Raw genomic sequence first — 14,574 nt, 5'->3', positions numbered from 1 at the left:
CCTTATTGTTACTTCCGCTATATGGATTGAGGTAATAGTATTTACGTTACTTTACACATGTGATTTACCTCTGTTATAAATCCTCGAGTATTGTGTGTGTCAGCATACCGATCCAGGGATGACACTTAAGCACAGAGACTTGACCGTCTTAGGTCGGGTCACTACAATCAATGGCCCGTGCTACCGTTTCCCTGAATTTTAATGTGTTCCTAGAGAAAGCTAAGTTGAAAGATGATGGTAGCCACTACACGAACTAGGTCTATAACTTGAGGATTATCATCATTACTGCACAGATGAATTATGTCCATGATGCACCGCTAGGTGACACACCTGCTGCAGGAGCTACTGCAGATGTTATGAACGTCTGGCATGCTCGATCTGATGACTACTCAATAGTTCAGTGTGCCATGTTTATGGCTTAGAACCGGGACTTCAAAGACGTTTTGAACGTCACAGAGCATATGAGATGTTCCAAGAGCTAAAGTTCATATTTCAAGCTAATGCCCAGGTTGAGAGATATGAAGTCTCCAACAAGTTCTATAGCTGCAAGATGGAGGAGAACAGTTCTGTCAGTGAAACATACTCAAAATGTCTGGGTATCATAACCACTTGAATCGGCTGGGAGTTAATCTTCTAGTTGAGGGTGTTATTGACAGAGTTCTTCAGCCACTGCCACCAAGCTACAAAGGCTTCGTGATGAACTATAATATGCAAGGGATGACGAAAACGATTCCCGAGCTCTTCGCAATGCTTAAGGTCGCGGAGGTAGAAATCAAGAAGGAGCATCGAGTGTTGATGGTTAAAAAGACCACTAGTTTCAAGAAAAAGGGCAAAGGGAAAGAAAGGGAACTTCAAGAAGAATGGCAAACAAGTTGCCGCTCCCGTGAAGAAACCCAAAGTTGGACCCAAGCCTGAAACTAAGTGCTTCTACTGCAAAGGGAATGGTCACTAGAAGCGGAAGTGCCCCAAATACTTGGCGGATAAGAAGGATGGCAAAGTGAACAAAGGTATATTTCATATACATGTTATTGATGTGTACTTTACTAATGCTCGTAGTAGCGCCTGGGTATTTGATAATGGTTCGGTTGCTCATATTTGTAACTCGAAATAGGAGTTGCGGAATAAACGAAGATTGACTAAGGACGAGGTGAGGATGCGCGTCGGGAATGGTTCCAAGGTCGATGTGATCATCGTCGGCACGCTACCTCTACATCTACCTTCGGGATTAGTTTTAGACCTCAATAATTGTTATTTGGTGCCAGCGTTGAGCATGAACATTATATCTGGATCTTGTTTATTGCCAGACGGTTATTCATTTAAGTCGGAGAATAATGGTTGTTCTATTTATATGAGTAATATCTTTTATGGTCATGCACCTTTGTTGAATGGTCTATTCTTATTGAATCTCGATCGTAGTGATATACATATTCATAATATTGATGCCAAAAGATGCAAAGTTGATAATGATAGTGCAACATATATACTTGTGGCACTGCTATTTAGGTCATATTCGTGTAAAGCGCATGAAGAAACTCCATGCGGATGGACTTTTGGAATCACTTGATTATGAATCATTTGATACTTGCAAACCATGCCTCATGGGCAAGATGACTACAACTCCATTCTCCGGAACAATGGAGTGAGCTAATGATTTATTGGAAATAATACATATCGATGTATGCGGTCCGATGAGTGTTGAGGCACGCGGTGAGTATCGTTATTTTCTAACCTTTACAGATGATTTGAGTAGGAATGGGTATATCTAGTTAACTAGGTAGGAACTGCACCGCTGCCGGCTATAGTCATATCCAACCAGTAATATAGTCATCGAATCATTGCAAGTATAAAAAATAGCAGATAAACCAATTATTATAGTAACTTCAACTTCCATCATGGACAGCCTATATATAAACCCATTATCTTATACACGAAAAGGAATTGCACCTACATATCTAAATTAAGCTCAATGCTTTCAACACATGTATACAGCCATGACGCAACACCCTGACGTTCTTATCACTGGTCCTAGCCTACTCCCGGCCTGGATCTCGAACCGAGCAAAGGAAGCAAGCAAACGATGCAGCATTGAACTACATATAAGAAGAGCAAGTCAGGGAAGGAAATCCAAACCAGATCACTTCACAAAATCAGTAATTAAGGAACCAATCTCTTAGATCCTATCTATGAATGCAAATATCCTCATGTCCCAGATTCCCGGGTTGGCACCTAATTCGTTACCACATACCAACATGAACCTTGAGCCAGAGCCTAAGACACTAACCTAAGATCTCTTAAATAATTCCAGGAAATGGACATTCCAGGTTTTAGCTAATGCTAAATTGCACGAAGAATAGCTCAGGATCATGTCTTATTTCTTATTGATGTCGCTCAAAATAAAATTCACCTTTTGTACTTAAATAGGTGTTCTTAAACTAAGATAAGCACAGAACTACACGATCAATCTTACTAGGTGGAGATCAGTGTAGCTGTTTGGGGTGGATGCACTCCACAATTTTAGGTGGATACCGAACATGCGGTCCCGCACATTGAGTATAATGTGAAATTTAGACATGATTCACATATACTTTTTTTACGACGAATACTGCCAACAAACTCTGATGATAATTATATGTCGCCACAACAGAAGATGTTACCTTTTGTCTTGGTCCTCTCACAAAGGCATGGTTCACTACACAATCTTAGGGGGTGTTTGGATTGAGGCCTATCAGGCAGGTCTTTACTCAGGCAGAGATCTCAGCCTCAGGCCTCCAAAATCGGACGCCTAAGGTTTGTGCCTGGCTTAGGCTGCTTTTTATGGAAGGAATCCAAACAGGCTCTTAACCTCTGGCCTCTACCTGAATAACCAAACCAATTGTCATGGTAAGCATGAAATTACCTATATAGGAAATAGAGTTTTCTACCCAATTGTATATATATGTACCTTCATGGTCACTGAGATAGATCGGGTTGTCAACCGTCGATCCTTTCAATGTGCTTACCACCTGAGCCCTGGTAAAAGTTAAATTCGAACCAAGAGGATGTTGTTAGCATGGACCCAGCATGGTTTGTCATAATATAAATACCAAGCAATCACATTAGCAAGCAAAACAAGAAGGTATAGTATAACCGAACGCATAGATGGTTGGTATATCTTTTGTATAACTGAATGTATAGATGGCTGGTACATTTTCTATATCCACGTGTGTATCAATCAGCAAGAAATTAATACTGGCAATCAATTCCATACCAGGCAGTCTTTATCTACTGCTCGCACATCTCAGAGTCAGCTATCCATGTTCAATCAGATAGAAAATTAGCAAGGGAGAGAAAAGAAAGAGAGATGACAGATAGAGGAAGAGTGGGAGGGTGAGGAGATAGGCGCAAGAACAAATAAGAATGTATAGTGGCTGAACTTGCGAGCCACACCGTCCTACCTTTCTTATTTCCATGGTTCTTTCCCATCCTAGATACACATGATACAAGAAACCAGGGTCAAGCATTGTTCGAGAAAGAGAAACACGGAGAGGCGTGAGGGGAGTTCCATCAGGAGGGAGAGCGGTGGGGTTTGTACCTTGACTATGTCGAGTTCGCCGTAACTGCACCTCCAGATCCAGGCGAGGTACTCTGTAATTTAGAAACAGAGAGAAGGGCATCTTCTCGACTTCTTGTATCCATCTCCTCTTCCTTTGTCTTGTAACTGGGCTGAACCCAACACAGCACGAACGGGCCTGATAGTTTTTATTGCCTGTATATACAAACAACAATTTCGAGAAAAATGAATCAGTTCAGAGGAGGAATACAAATAGCTGGCATATGTGATAATTTTTTGATGCTTAAAATATCAGGAATCTAAACATCTCTAAAAGAGCAGTAACCCAATGAAAAGCATCATGGATATTATAAAAATCCGAGACAAACCTACAACAACTCATTCATGTAAGGGTTTAAAACCAATGATCATCTCACTTTAACAATGACATCGGTTTATAGCAAGGTAGATTATGTATTTTTCTAAATGCTCACTGGCGCAAAGAGAAATCACAGTAAGAAATCACCACTCTAATATATCAAGTTTATATCAGAAGCAATGCATTGATATATATATATATATATATAGACACACACACACATTCAGTACATAGCAGTTGGTCCAGGCAACAAAAAAATAGATGGTTCTCATGGAAGCTGATGGCACGGCCAAATTTTCATATTAGGTTAAAGAAGCAATGCCTTTCTTTATATATATATATATATATATATATATATATATATATATATATATATAGGGATTTTCTACAAGTGCTTGCCACAGAACTAGTTAAGGGTTTCAACGGTGCAAAAGTTCCAAAAATTCTGAAAAAATACTGAACCAACACACCTATAATATAACATGATCCAACGGAGGGATTAAAAAAATACGACTGTATGTGTCTTGGACAAAAAAACAAATAGTTCATTATATATTTATGTCGCAGTCAGCTGAAATGCTTATTATTTTTGCCGAGGACACATAGATGCATATTTTGACAATCCCACCGGGATCATCTTATTACATTAGAGAGATGCTCCCATATTTATTTCATATTTTTGATAAAAGTTTAGCGATCCTTAACTAGTTCTGTGGCAAGCTATGGTAGACACAGTTTTACCTTCTAACTATTGAGACTGTAGATCAACTAAATATCCTAACTAAAGATGCAACAATTGAAACTGGAGATCAACTTAATATCCTAGCTCCACACATAACAATTGAAACTGTAGTGACACACTGGCTTCGGCTATGCATCAAGGTTAGAACATGTTAAGGAGAATAGTCTAGATTGGCTATCAAACAGCAGGGTGCGGGTAAACATGGTTTCAAACACAGGAGACAAAAAATGGAACTACTGCCGCTGTTAATATAACACCCCTCCAGCCACAAACCCCCATTACAAATATTTTGAACATAAGGGATTTTCTTAGGCCGGGTAGCAGCAATCCTTGGTTAACATGCTACAAACAAACTTCATGACTATATTAGATGCAACTATAACAATTATATGAAACGGATACCTGGAATGAAAAAACAAAGATGGCATGCTCTATTTCTTGCCTCTAGCTTACCACCTTGGAAACAACAAATACATATGCAACATGCATAGAAAAAATGAAGATCTGCCAGAAAATAACTGACGTATCTCTACTGGTATGAGATAATATGGATTGAAAATCAAGGAGAGGTAGTGAGCATAAAAACACAAGAATTATCAATATCGAAGCAATACACTAACTGGTAGGATAGTGATGCACATGAAAAACTGGTATAGTGGTGATACCAAGATTAACCAATAGAATTTACTAACTTTATTGGCTGGAAAAGGCATTCACTCATTAGGAAGAGTATGTAAGAGGCAAATATGCAAGGCAGAGCCGTATTCCCATAATTAAATGGCATCACAGTTATCATAAACTCAAAATGCAGGAAGGTTTGTACCAAATAAAGATCCACGCAAGCCTGGACCATATAGGAACTTTTTTTAATTTAAGTAACTACCATATTTAATTATGTGTGTTGAATTAGATAATGAATGTTCCTAATTCTCCTACTGCCTTGTTGGGTAAGCAAACCTGCACGCATGCCATTCTAATTCTCCTACAGTCTTGTTAGGTAAGCAAAACATGGAATGGTTAAAAAATTGTGATTATTACTATGAGCTACATAAGTAATAGTAAACCAGAAGAAATAATTACGTTTCTTTGCTTTCCCTCTATATGAAGAAAGTTTCTATTGTTCCTAGGAGGCATGTCGGCATCAAGTTTCTTGTTGGACTGACTAATATTGATATCCAACAATGATGCATATCATTTTAGAAGACTAAATTTCTAACAATGAAACACATTTCTCCCGACGCTTACCTCCCAGTCTACAACGACTCTGATCCTGTAATAGCAAGACTTTACTGGTGCTGAAAACACACGCAGTCGACAGCAAAACCTGCACACAAGAGAAGACATTTTAACTGGAACAACCTAAAATTATTTGCTCATGTTTCTGTAATCCAATGCACAATAACACATAGTATACAACTCATTTGTTGAGACATCATATAATTTCTTAGAAGCTCAAATGCAGTCTGCTAATTTTCAATGCCCATGAATTTTGGCAAATAACCATTAGCTAAGAACAAACTGGAAGCAACCCAAATTACGCAAATAATCAAGCATAGACCAAAGAACAGGTTACAAAGTTACACGCTTCTCAATTTGTTGTCTCAATTTGTATCCCGTTTCACTTTATCTTATGGAATTGGTAATTCTCATTAGAGAGAGAGAGAGACAGAGACAGAGACAGAGACAAAGGTGAATGACCCTGATGCCACACAGGAGCTCTGGCCACGACCCCGACGTTCTCAGCTCAAAGGCCCAGTGGGCGGAGCAACACCCGCTACCGGGAAAACAAATGTGAAGGTCACAGGAAACAGTCTGTTTGACCTCTTGTCCTACCAAATGCTTAAAAATGCACAAAAGACTTGGAAAATTCTAGTATTTTTAGCAAGTAAATTTCGAATATGATTTGCTTACATACATCAACGGTTAGATAAACAATTCGGAATCTTTGTATACATACATAAGCAACTGGAAAATGGTAGATCTACCAGAGAAACCTCAGAAACTAAAATGTGTCTTATCTATGCTTTTTTATCTCATAAGACAATGGTTTCTTTGGATTTATAATTTCATTCATATATATAAGCCACCCAATCTTACAACAAGAAAGGATTCTAGTGAACAATACTACTAACCAAAAGGTGACTTCTGCATGTTTTCCTGCCTACTTATTATGAATACTTTAAACCTAAATAAACACCACCATGGATCAGTTTGCATAGGTACATGCAACAAACATGGCAAAGGCTCGGACAGTAATAAGAACAACATAAAAATAGGCAGAAAAAATCACCTGAGACAAAGGCGAAACAATGAACAGAAAAGAACCTGATCTTGAGATCCCAAAACAACTGCAAACCAAGAAAGATTACAACTTATCAGAACCTTTGCACTGAAACATCATCACTTAGCCATGTGCAGGACAACACTAACTATGGATGTTACCAATCAAACATTTACAAATCAAACCGGAAGGACTGACAAAAGGAAGGAAAATGAGCCTTTCCCATGGCGGCCGCGGCGGCAAACGACGGACGGCCAGATCCAGAACCAACTGCAGCACGAGCATGATGTCAGCCAAGGTAGTAACAACGACAGCCACGGTTCACGAACCATTCCACAACTTGAAGGCATCCATGCTCAGCTGCCCGCATTAAAGGGCCAAGGAAGGCGATAGTATTAACTTCCTCAACTAAGCACCCCATGTTTTCGAGTTTCCCGTAGTGGGCAGCAAAGCTAAGGGCTAGATCAACATCAATGTCAAAGCTGTTCCTTTGAGTAATCTGAAAAAAGTGAAAACATTAAATACGTTAAATGCTGCCAATGATTGACGATACATTTGTGCCCTGAGAAAAACATAATTTCTCATATGTCAGAAAGCACAAGATAAATAGGAAAATCTTCTTAAAAAGATACACAGCTTCTAAATTACGGTGTTCAAAAAATGTATATACACTTTTAGAGGAAAGTGTTAGTCCTCATAAATATGTTTATAGGATTCTTACATATATTAGAAAAGGGAAGGAAGCAAATGATTTAAATCCAGAAGCGCCGCTAAATTAATATCACCACCTGCAATATTTGAAAAATGGCCTAACAATTAAAAAAGTTACTCTAATTTAATAAAAAAAGATAAAATTTACTACCTTCAATCCAAACATACAACTCATATTTTAGGTGGGGCATGGATTAAGTTGACCATGTATTAATATGAGAAAATGTCCATGTTATCCTTTTCGTAAGTACCATTGAAATGGGGGAGAGGTAATAAAAGGAGAGTGAAATAAAACGAGGAAACGAACATGCTTAGAAAGGAAACTGAGGGAATATGCAAAGCTTTGCTTATTTTTGCCTCATGCCTTATACGTAGTGAACCTACATAGCTTTCTTGATCTAGCCTGAATAGCAATGCAATACAGAAATGAGTTGCGAAAATAATCAATGTCTCCGTTTGTGTTAGCTGCCTAAATATTGTATCATATTTCCATGTCAACTCTATAATATCTTCCACCATTCTAATACACTTGATCATCCATGCAAGTAAAAGTATAAAATTAGTTATTTTTCTATATAATGGGAAGATTGGTCATCAAGATGACCATCTTCAATTACTATTTCAAATATTCACTTTAATATCTTCAAAGCACTAACTCAACTTAGTAACACACAATTTTCTGAGGCTCAGGTAAGCAGAGGAAATAAGATAAGCAAGAAAATGTTTCGGACTTTCCATATACATGTATACCAGGGGACTACTGTGTGCTGGAAGCAACTAACAACCATTTAGTTGTGTTGCACCTACATTATCTGCTCAACAGGTGTCATTAACCTAAATTGTCTCACTATGCTTTATGATCTCCTGAAGTAAGATGCACATGAGGACGATGCTTTGTCACTACCTGAAGTAAGATGCGGACGGGTTCAGTGCTTCCATAGCGTGCAGCTTCAAGGAAGTATTGGCTCACATTGTCTGCGCCACCCTCTACCAACAACTCTAACAAACCTTGTATAGCAGCTGCTGAGATCCCTGCTGCCCATCCTTGGTCAAAGGTGCTTGAGAACAGTTTAAGAGGAAAGCATGCAGCATCAAAGGCCTTAGTGAAATCTTTCGCGGTAAGATCATTATCAGCAATATCCAGAAATGTCTTGAAAGCACGTAGATGAAGCTGAACATCAATGATTGTGCCATGGTTTCCTTTGCCCCAACTCTCTCGCACACGGGCGTGTAACCCAATGCACTTCAGAGCCCATTCTGTGAACTTATGTACCTTTGCACTTGCCTCTGCCTTCAATACCTCATCGCCATGGGATTCTTGGAGGTGTTCATGCAACCTAAGAATTATTCAAAGGCGTCATAATAGTACACTATATAAGGTGTAAAGACGAATTGGAATTGTCGAATTTGACATAACTAATACAATCGCAAAGGATGCGATTCAAGACAAATGTAATGATCAAATCCATGAATTGGAATTATTGAATTCGACACAAATAAAAATATTGCAAAGCATGTGATTCAAGAAAAACTGTAACGATCAAAAACCTTTTTGGATAGAATTACTTTTGACCCATGAAGTTCACGGCATCAGCGAGGCTGGTCGTCCGCCCCCTGCATGCAGACACACACGATGCCAGGAACGATGTCCGGAGTGCGGCGCATGTGAAATCATTCACACCTGCCGACACAATCCTCTTGATTAAGGAGACGATCGCATACAGCTCCTCCTTGTCGCTCAAGAACCAAATGGCATCGACCGCCATGCAGAGCACGTCATTGAATCCATGTGCATCAACTTTGCCCAGGAAGCCATCGGTGCACTCCCAATCATGAGAGCTCACGGCATGCTGGAACAAGCGGCTGAGCTCGATCCGGTCTTGCCTTGAGAGCTTCCTCTCCTGCTGCTTGTCGGGCTCTGGCTCTCCACTCCCAAGCTCAAGGTCCTGCTCATCCCCAAAGTCGGTGCTGACTGATCTCGGCTCTTTGGCCACAAGAACCTTGGAGGTCTTGGAATCCCTGGGGTCAAGGGGCACTCCTTGGAGCTGCCATTGCTGTCATCCACCTCGCCACTCTCAGCAACTTCGGACTGAACCATTAGTTGTGTGTTTTGCCTTAGAAAGAAATATTACAGAAGCATAGGCCATAAAAATGATCCATAGTGAAAGACCAAGCAGAGTATTGCGCTGTGTCTCACAAGGAGGCGAAGCATAGAGAGCATAATGGAACATCACTTGTTAAGTTAGCTGAGTAAATAGCTAAACTTTTGTTTTTATTATCCCTGATCATCCAAAAAAAGAAACACACCCAGGTTGGACCACTGTAGGACATGTGTGTGATGCGTGTTTTAGTGGGGAAGAATTCTTATTCTTCACCCCAGCCATTTCAGCGTCCAATCCATCCCCGCAGTAAAAAAGTTGGACACCTAGGTAAGATTATGGTTTGCCTTCGTGAGCCAACCACCAGCAAGCTAGACGAGGTAACTTTCCTGTTGCTAACGTAATATTATGGAACCACCACCGTGACACCAGATTACGTACAAAATCCTTTTTCAGCCGTCGTGAGTCAACACCCGGAAACTGATTTCCTGTTGCTAACATAATATCACGGAACCACCACCCTGAAACCAGATTTCGACAAATTTCATTTTTTTTAGCCATCGTGAGCCAACGCCACGAAACTGATGTAACAACCCACGTAAAATTCCTGATGTACGTTTTATATAGAGATAAATGTAAGCAATCTGCCGTTTATACTATTTCTAAAAACCGATATGGCACACATCAGAAATAAAAAAACACAATGAAAGATATATCGCTATAGCTTATTGCTTAATTGTACTTGTCAGCATAAAAACACACGAAACAAGAATAATCAGCAAAACCTTGAGTACTCTTAAAATCACACAGACATCAAAACTTTTGACATGGCCTCATGTGCCCATAAGATTTTGCAACGTAAAACCATTTTCTGTACATTCGTGCAACAAGGACTATGAGCTATATCTCCCGTGCATTGATACTATACAACTAAATGAGTGGCACATCTTGTAATCTGCACATGACTGCCTCTAGATACTTCGTCTCCAAGTCACTCACAAACAGCATCTTCCTTCCTCGATTACATCGGAATCCCCATTTGCCATTTTCCTGACAAAATAACAAAATCTGGATCAGTGAGATATATAGATCACCTACACTTGCAATTAAAAAATTATCGACTTCTAAAAATACATGCATATTTGCATATGGTGCAGCCGATGAACCAGAATTGCAACCAATTCATAAACGAGATTTGCCCATGACATATTATGGTACAAAGGTACATTCTACAAAAAAGAACTTTCTCCTCAAGCGGTGACTAGGGGAATTCTGCAAAGAGAAAGCAGTATGTTTCATGCAGTTCATCATGATTGATGACAATAACTAGAGCTTAGTTATATGGTGCGGCCTCACCTGGATCAATCCAACAACAAAACTGAACTAAAGAATGAACCGCGCTTCAATTTATACAAACCATAGCAAGACATAATGCCAGTTGGAGACAAATACCTTTTTTTAGGGGAAATACCTTTCTTTTAAAATTGGATATTTGTACGTCCATGAGAATCAGGAAACAGTAGAAGAACATGCCAACGAAATTAGCAGCAAACTACAAGCTAAAGAAAATTTGCAAGAGGCTAGATACCATGGAACGAAAATTTGTGGTAGTTGCCGCAGACACCAATGCAATTTCTGTTGACAACCACGATACCAACATAGAACTGCTACCTAATTAGAGGTCAACGAGGCAGCACAGGACATGTGAAATTTAATAATGGTGTCTGCAATTTTATTCCACTAGTTCAAAACAGTCGAACACATTACAAAATATGCAACCCAAAAATGCTGGTTCTGAAATTAATAAATGGGTTCTTCCCCACTGCAATTTCCACGAACTAATGGTTGTAACATGGTGATTTTCGGCAGAAACTTTTGGAGAAACTTACAACTACTACTATTGTTCTCTAGTGAAAGAGCACACTGAATATACATGGACATATCATGCCAGGGCAGATTAAAGGGTAATGCCATCATCCAGATCATGTTTTACACTAAAATGCTTATGTAATTCGGTTTTACAAGACATCTTCTTTGGTCAATAAACATGTAGACAGTTACTATGAGCTAACTAAAGGCCATGTATTTTCGGTCATATGATGTGCTTATCCGAGAATGATTAGTTTTGCGAAGCATACCTTGGAGTGTCCAAAACTGGAATGCATAGTGCTAATGGAAATAGTATAGTACAGGTTAAGCTCAAACTCGGAAGAGAATGAACGCGTGTTCCTTGAGAGGCAAAACCTAGACATGCCCATTCCAATGTGATGGTGTCACCTGTTCTCAGTTACTGTAAGCTACTAGCAACAGTATCAAGCTATGCTTCTTTAAAACAAACATCAATTGGTTAGATTTGCCATGTTTCTTCAATGGATCTTCCAAGAAGGCAAGTGTGGCAGCTTTATTACGGTAATTATTGCTAACTTGCAAAATCATCTTGCGTTTCTCTGTTCCTGGATCCATGAACAAGGTCAGTAGGAACTAAAACAAGACGAACCAAAGTACAAACAGGATTAGGACCTCTCATCAGTTAAATTAATCCTTTAGTAAATTTTGTTTTATAAAATTACTTGACAGATTTACAAGGGTAACCTACCTTTTATCCTTGTTAAGTTCAATAATTTTTTTGCAGCTTTGCTACGAGTCTCACACAAGCTAGGTTTCACAAAAGTTTCTGTCTCCAGCCCTATGTTATGTGCCACCTCTACAGCTTGGATATCATATTCTGAACAAAAGATTGACACCTCTGCAGCTTTATAGCAAAGGACAGTATATACTTAAAGTTTGAATTAACTAGCATCTTGCAAAGGATAGGCGCTAAGCATCATACCTACCTTAGATTTGGCCGGTGTAAAAAATGAACCATGAGGCAATCACACTTATATTGCGTATTTCTCTGTAAATTGTGGAGCCTTAAGTTCCTGCATCTTTTGATACAGAGACATGGGGTTTAATTTTCTTCTGTTATCAAATGGGTAGTGAAAAACTAACAAACTACAGCAACAAATTATATGAGTAAATCATCCTTCATTGTAGAAGCTACTAATTACTAGTAAGTGACTCATCATGTTTGACTAATCACCCTTTTTCAGAACACACATAATTTCTTTCTCTCATGTAGCAAACAGAGAGCCTACAATGGAATAGGAGATTTCTCCTAGAGAAATACTGCAGCCTCCATCAGGAAAGGGTACAATAGGGAAGCCAATCTTTATTTAAATTTCACTATTATCTTCTTTTTCATGACAATTAATTGATTAACCAAGAGCCAGTCCAGTTCATCTGAAACACTGGAGCTGGTAAGAAGGAACAATTCATCTAAACTGAGAAGAGTTAGAGCTATTACCTTTGGCTGTATCAAAGAAGATAATCTTGTGATGTTCTTCCTCCTCACGGGCCTTGTTGTGCTCCTCTTGTTCTTTGCCATTGACACGGCCTCCTTCTCCTCCATTGACATAATGGCATACTGTCATACTGCCATCCTATTGGTCCTGCCTCTTCTTGATCCCCCTATTCAGCAGCTCCTTTGCAGCACCTCCGCTGTCCATATTTGTTATTTCACACAAATAAGAGTTCAGCTAATAAAATTGCTAATCTCACAGCCTAGAGCATAGGCATCTCAAGAAAAATGCGAAAGAGGAACTTTTACGATCCAATTTGGAAGCATCAGTCTTCAAGAAAACAAGAATAAGAACTATATTAATTTAGCTTCTAAGATTGAATGAAGAAATCAAGTGAGGGCCTAGAACAAGTAGGCGACAGCCCTAAAATTGGAAGCACTCGTTATTTACTTATTTTCTTCCGTAGGTATGCATCGGATCTGGATCCATGGAAAGGGAAGAGAAATACGAAGTTAGAAAGGGGAAGAGCACATACCTTACGGAAGATGGCTGACACCAGCGTATTCTCCTTCGACGGTTTGCAGTCGCCGGCGCCTTCTCCGACGGAGCAGCCGGGTGATTTGGGAGTGGCCGCCGCCGTAGCAGCCGCAGCCGAATCGCCGACCGCTCCGTAACCCTTGCCGCCGACCGCCGTTGTCGCCTCCGGATAACACGAGAGATCGGAGGAGAGGAGGATCGGGAAGCGAGCGAATCCTCCGCCGAGCACAACGAGCCCACCGGCCGCTGACCGCACACTATCCGACGTCGAAAGTGGAAACCGCTCGCACCTCCCAATTCCCACGACCAGCTGACCAATTCCTGCGTCAAATTAAAATTACGACGGCGGGCGGCGGGGTATAATTTTACCTGGTTGAGCCGTTTGTCTGTCACTCGGTCGGTCGACCAGGGTGAGGAATAATTTATTCTTCACCCTGCGTCTTAAATAGACTTTAAATAGACAATATGCTTGAACAAATTCCTATGAAGAACTCTTCAATAGGAGTTCAATAACAATTCATCAAACTCTTTGAGTGCATTGCAAACCGAACAGGAAATCAGTGTGTTCATTAGTACAACGTGTAAATCAATCCAAACTCTACATATTTCACCTCGCTCATGCTTGTGCCCATCAAATTAACCTGTTGTTATTACAAAAATTATGTATGGCAAATGTCACAATGGACCAAATAAAACATCCAGTGGCTATTGATAGAGATGCACACAGCAGAGAGAGGGGGGACCTGAAAGCATGGTCGCGCGAGGAGCACCTGCATGACGGGGAGGCAGAGGAGGCCGCTTGGGAGGAGGCGCAGGCGCCTAAGAAGATGCAGCCATAACAGCAACAACTATGACAGCACCGTCAGGTAGGTGGCTGTCGTGGCTCGTGCTCCTCCACGCCACGTCTCCTCCTCCTGCGGCGCCGACGGACTCCGGCCGCATCTAGGTCAGACGG

General features: G+C 40.2%; 2 long non-coding RNA genes and 1 pseudogene across 4 annotated transcripts; all 3 read right to left on the bottom strand.

The window, feature by feature from the left end:
• Positions 1-1,869: 1,869 nt before the first annotated feature.
• On the bottom strand, positions 1,870-5,974 carry LOC123049342 (uncharacterized). 2 transcript variants are annotated; one of them, XR_006423563.1, is made up of 6 exons: positions 5,896-5,974; positions 3,572-3,745; positions 3,435-3,463; positions 2,942-3,009; positions 2,655-2,855; positions 1,870-2,090 (listed from the first exon to the last, which is right to left on the bottom strand). It is a non-coding gene; the product is annotated as an uncharacterized lncRNA (long non-coding RNA). The 2 variants fall into 2 exon arrangements; XR_006423562.1 differs by having other exon boundaries at positions 2,942-3,463.
• A 994-nt stretch (positions 5,975-6,968) lies between these two features.
• On the bottom strand, positions 6,969-9,740 carry LOC123055788 (ankyrin repeat protein SKIP35-like; annotated as a pseudogene).
• A 692-nt stretch (positions 9,741-10,432) lies between these two features.
• On the bottom strand, positions 10,433-14,067 carry LOC123053162 (uncharacterized). 2 transcript variants are annotated; one of them, XR_006425433.1, is made up of 3 exons: positions 13,618-14,014; positions 13,088-13,281; positions 10,433-12,668 (listed from the first exon to the last, which is right to left on the bottom strand). It is a non-coding gene; the product is annotated as an uncharacterized lncRNA (long non-coding RNA). The 2 variants fall into 2 exon arrangements; XR_006425432.1 differs by having other exon boundaries at positions 10,433-13,281; positions 13,618-14,067.
• Between the last annotated feature and the right edge of the window lie 507 nt (positions 14,068-14,574).

Source organism: Triticum aestivum, chromosome 2D (assembly GCF_018294505.1).
Source record: "Triticum aestivum cultivar Chinese Spring chromosome 2D, IWGSC CS RefSeq v2.1, whole genome shotgun sequence".
NCBI lineage: Eukaryota > Viridiplantae > Streptophyta > Magnoliopsida > Poales > Poaceae > Triticum > Triticum aestivum.
The sequence above is the reverse complement of the archived record's forward strand: the minus strand, read 5'-3'. Positions and strand labels throughout refer to the sequence as shown.